Source organism: Bubalus bubalis, chromosome 7 (assembly GCF_019923935.1).
Source record: "Bubalus bubalis isolate 160015118507 breed Murrah chromosome 7, NDDB_SH_1, whole genome shotgun sequence".
Taxonomy (NCBI): Eukaryota; Metazoa; Chordata; class Mammalia; order Artiodactyla; family Bovidae; genus Bubalus; species Bubalus bubalis.
Window position 1 is genome coordinate 89,390,080 of NC_059163.1, and position 5,603 is coordinate 89,395,682.

At 42.0% G+C, this 5,603-nt stretch overlaps 1 pseudogene; it reads right to left on the reverse strand.

Annotated features, from left to right (window-relative positions):
- Positions 1-1,649: 1,649 nt before the first annotated feature.
- LOC102401022 lies at positions 1,650-2,457 on the reverse strand (annotated as a pseudogene).
- Between the last annotated feature and the right edge of the window lie 3,146 nt (positions 2,458-5,603).

The window sequence follows — 5,603 nt, forward strand, 5'->3', positions numbered from 1 at the left end:
TTAAGACATTAGACAAAGCTAGCCATCATCTCAAGTTATTTCCCTGTTAACTAGTTTTATAGTACAGACATGTTAGGCAAGAATAATTAAAAAAAAACTAAACTGAAAAGTTAAATACACGTTTTTGTGTTTTACTGCCCTGCTTGATATGCATGAAGCAATGGATATCAGACAATTCATTTTTACTGCATCTTTTCCTGTTCTTAGGTTGCCTAAAGCATTTAAATATAAATAAAATGAGTATAGCAAAAATAATGAAAACAAACAGCAGGTAACTACAAATAATGGGATATGAATTATTTCTGCCCTTATCCGGGGAAAATTGGGTCACAGCTAAACGAACACTTCTGTAACTGTTGTCAACAGTGAGCACATTGAGAATGGATATTCCACGGATAACACCTGGTTTAACGTGTAATGCTCATGGGACATCCATTTCTACTACAGCCACATAAGCGCTTCGAATCTTAAAGTACCCACAGCTACACCTGTGACCGGAGCCCACTATCTCTTTTATCCCCCACCAGGACAAACCAATGTGTAGGCAGCTTTCTTTGCTTAGACATGGAAGCAGTTTTAATACTGGCCCTTGTGAAGCCACAATGTACCAAAAGTACTATGCCAAACTTTTATTTCTTGTTTAGTCACTCAGTTTAGTCCGACTCTGCGACCACATGGACTGCAGCACGCCAGGCTTCCCTGGCCTTCACCATCTCCTGAACCTTGCTCAAACTCATGTCCATTGAGTTGGTGATGCAATCCAACCATCTCATCCTTTGTCATCCCCTTCTCCTCCTGCCTTCAGTCTTTCTCAGCATCAGGGTCTTTTCTAATGAGTTGGTTTTTCACATCAGGTGGCCTTAGTATTGGAGCTTCAGCTTCAGCATCAGTCCTTCCAATGAATAGTCAGGATTAATTTCCTTTAGGATGGGCTGTTTTGAGCTCCTTGCAGTCCAAGGGGTTTCAAGGAGAGTCTTAAAGAGCCTTCTCAAATACCAGAGTTCAAAAGCATCGATTCTTCAGCACCCAGCCTTCTTTATGGTCCAACTCTCACATCCATACATGACTACTCAGAAACAGAAGCCAAGCTTTTATAACTTGTATAAAATTTCCATGTCCCCATATTGGCCACCTCAAGATGAGAACAGATAACTCCCGATATGTTAATTGGCTCTATGCTGGGCTTAGTCACTCAGTCATGTCCAACTCTTTGTGACCTCACCAAGCCCTCCAGGCTACTCTGTCCATGGGGATTCATTCTCTAAGCACGAATACTGGAGTGGGTTGCCATACCCTCCTCCAGGGGAACTTCCCAACCCAGGCATCAAACCCAGGTCTCCTGCATTGCGGGTGGATTCTTTCCCATCTGAGCTACCAGGGAAGCCCATGAATACTGGAGTGGGTAGCCTATCCCTTTCCAGGGGGTCTTCCTGACCCAGGAATTGAACTGGGGTATCCTGCATTGCAGGCAGATTCTTTACCAGCTGAGCTACTAGGGAAGCCTGTTAACTGGCTCTACTCCTCCAATATTAAACATAAAAAACACATGGAACATATAGAAATTCAAACAGCAGTAACATTAACCTGTGAGAAATCATAAATAATTATCAGTAGATAGCATAGATGACAGATGGTCTATGGTGCAAGTTTTACAATGAGGCAGAAAAAATTTGGAAGGCTGGGCAATTTTCTTCTTCATCTGCTTCAGCTTCATCTCTTTGGGTATCCAGTGTCCACAGGTCAAGTTGTCTCTCAGTAACTGTATTATTAACGTGCTGTCTTTGTGTGACCCTTTGCTTAATGTATCAAGTTCAGCAATGGCTCCATCAAATGCTGTTTTTGCACGAGAGCCAATTTTCTCAGGGAACTTCAAAATCTCATAATAGAACACAGAAGTTAAGGGAGAGATCCAATCTGATAGGATGTGTTAGTTGTATTTACTTTTTGCTGATTTCAAAAGCTTCTTGGTATGCTTGCCATGACTGATCCACAATCCCTCTCTTATTATCACCAGCAACAACCTTAGCCAAAGAACAGTAGTAGTCTCCTTTTATTTTCAAATAGAAGACTTTGCTCTCTGCTTGTGAAGCACTGGGGATCAAGAACTTTCCCAAAAGAAACAGTATATCATTGCAGATATCTCTCAGCTTTGTCTCCATTTTCTCTCTGTATTCTTGAACCATCTGCTGTTATCTCTCAGCACCTTTATCTTTTGATCAATACTTGAGACAAGCCTCCAAGATGACCTACAGGCTCCTACAACCTTTTTATAAGCATATAAGTCTTCACTGAGTGAAGACTCCTCTCCTCAATGGATAATTCAGCTCCTTGCTCAGTTACAGACTTCATACAGGCTGCCATATCATCATCTCGCTCAGCCTGCTTGGCCAGTTTGGCCTTCTGCACCAGTATATTTTTATCTATGTTCTGTGTCTGGAGTAGGTATGGCAGACGCATGGGACTCAGCAGTCTCTGGGCAGCAGTGCCAAGGCTGAGACTCTACCTGGAGTGTTTTAAGAGACAGACTTCTTATATCTTTTCCTGCAGGAGCAAGAAAACATACGTGGTTATTCAGGTTAAGTGCAGTCTAGATGTGTCCACAAGGACTTGGGCTGAAGGTTGGCTGCACCTGGGAAGATTGCCTGTATCTTTCAGTTCAGTTCAGTCACTCAGTCGTGTCCGACTCTTTGCTACCCCATGAATTGCAGCACGCCAGGCCTCCCTGTCCAACACCATCTCCTGGAGTTCACTCAAACTCACGTCCATCTAGTCGGTGATGCCATCCAGCCATCTCATCCTCTGTCGTCCCCTTCTCCTCCTGCTCCCAATCCCTCCCAGCATCAGAGTCTTTTCCAATGAGTCAACTCTTCCCATGAGGTGGCCAAAGTACTGGAGTTTCAGCTTTACCATCATTCCTTCCAAAGAACACCCAGGGCTGATCTCCTTCAGAATGGACTGGTTGGATCTCCTTGCAGTCCAAGGGACTCTTAAGAGTCCTCTCCAACACCACAGTTTAAAATCATCAATTCTTTGGTTTCTTCACAGTCCAACTCTCACATCCATACATGACCACTGGAAAAACCAAAGCCTTGACTAGACATACCTTTGCTGGCAAAGTAATGTCTCTGCTTTTCAATATGCTCTCTAGGTTGGTTATAACTTTCCTTCCAAAGAGTAAACATCTTTTAATTTCATGGCTGCAATCACCATCTGCAGTGATTTTGGAGCCCAGAAAAATAAAGTCTGCCACTGTTTCCCCATCTATTTCCCATGAAGTGATGGGACCGGATGCCATGATCTTCGTTTTCTGAATGTTGAGCTTTAAGCCAAATTTTTCACTCTCCTCTTTCACTTTCATCAAGAGACTCTTTAGTTCCTCTTCACTTTCTGCCATAACTGTGGTGTCATCTGCATATCTGAGGTTTTTGACATTTTTCCCGGCAATCTTGATTCCAGCTTGTGCTTCTTCCAGCCCAGCGCTTCTCATGATGTACTCTGCATATAAGTTAAATAAGCAGGGTGACAATATAAAGCCTTGACGTACTCCTTTTCCTATTTGGAACCAGTCTGTTGTTCCATGTCCAGTTCTAACTGTTGCTTCCTGACCTGCATACAGGTTTCTCAAGAGACAGGTCAGGTGGTCTGGTATTCCCATCTCTTTCAGAATTTTCCACAGCTTAGGAAAGAGCAAAGAAGAACATACTGTCTATAGTGGGTGAACGTTCTTCAAAATCTCTCAGTTTCATCTTTATATGGTTATATACTTTGGGAGCCCAAACAAGTGAATTCCCTATCCGTAACAGTCCTTGGGTGGGTGATACTCCAACACTTTTAAAATTAGTTTGTATAAAAAGAATGAAACTAGAACACTTTCTAACACCATACACAAAAATAAACTCAAAATGGATTAAAGATCTAAACGTAAGACCAGAAACTCTAAAACTCCTAGAGGAGAACATAGGCAAAACACTCTCCGACATACATCACAGCAGGATCCTCTATGACCCACCTCCCAGAATATTGGAAATAAAAGCAAAAATAAACAAATGGGACCTAATTAAACTTAAAAGCTTCTGCACAACAAAGCAAACTATAAGCAAGGTGAAAAGACAGCCTTCAGAATGGGAGAGAATAATAGCAAATGAAGCAACTGACAAACAACTAATCTCAAAAATATACAATCAACTCTTACAGCTCAATTCCAGAAAAATAAATGGCCCAATCAAAAAATGGGCCAAAGAACTAAATAGACATTTCTCCAAAGAAGACATACAGATGGCTAACAAACACATGAAAAGATGCTCAACATCACTCATTATCAGAGAAGTGCACATCAAAACCACTATGAGGTACCATTTCACGCCAGTCAGAATGGCTGCTATCCAAAAGTCTACAAGTAATAAATGCTGGAGAGGGTGTGGAGAAAAGGGAACCCTCTTACACTGTTGGTGGGAATGCAAACTAGTACAGCCACTATGGAGAACAGTGTGGAGATTCCTCAAAAAAACTGGAAATAGAACTGCCTTATGATCCAGCAATGCCACTGCTGGGCATACACACTGAAGAAACCAGAAGGGAAAGAGACACGTGTACCCCAATGTTCATCGCAGCACTGTTTATAATAGCCAGGACATGGAAGCAACCTAGATGTCCATCAGCAGATGAATGGATAAGAAAGCTGTGTACATATACACAATGGAGTATTACTCAGCCATTAAAAAGAATACATTTGAATCAGTTCTAATGAGGTGGATGAAACTGGAGCCTATTAGACAGAGTGAAGTAAGCCAGAAAGAAAAACACCAATATAGTATACTAACGCATATATACGGAATTTAGAAAGATGGCAACAATAACCCTGTATACGAGACAGCAAAAGAGACACTGATGTATAGAACAGTGTTATGGACTCTGTGGGAGAGGGAGAGGGTGGGAAGATTTGGGAGAATGGCATTGAAACATGTAAAATATCATGTATGAAACGAGTCGCCAGTCCAGGTTCGATGCACGATACTGGATGCTTGGGGCTGGTGCACTGGGACGACCCAGAGGGATGGTATGGGGAGGGAGGAGGGAGGAGGGTTCAGTATGGGGAACACATGTATACCTGTGGCGGATCCATTTTGATATTTGGCAAAACTAATACAATATTGTAAAGTTTAAAAATAAAATTAAAAAAAAAAAAGAAAGCCATGGTACATATACACAATGGAGTATTACTCAGCCATTAAAAAGAATTCATTTGAATCAGTTCTAATGAGATGGATGAAACTGGAGCCTATTATACAGAGTGAAGTAAGCCAGAAAGAAAAACACCAATACAGTATACTAACACATATATATGGAATTTAGAAAGATGGTAACAATAACCCTGTATACGAGACAGCAAAAGAGACACTGATGTATAGAACAGTCTTATGGACTCTGTGGGAGAGGGAGAGGGTGGGAAGATTTGGGAGAATGGCATTGAAACATGTATACTATCATGTATGAAACGAGTCACCAGTCCAGGTTCGATGCACGATACTGGATGCTTGGGGCTGGTGCACTGGGAAGACCCAGAGGGATGGTATGGGGAGGGAGGAGGGAGAAGGGTTCAGGAT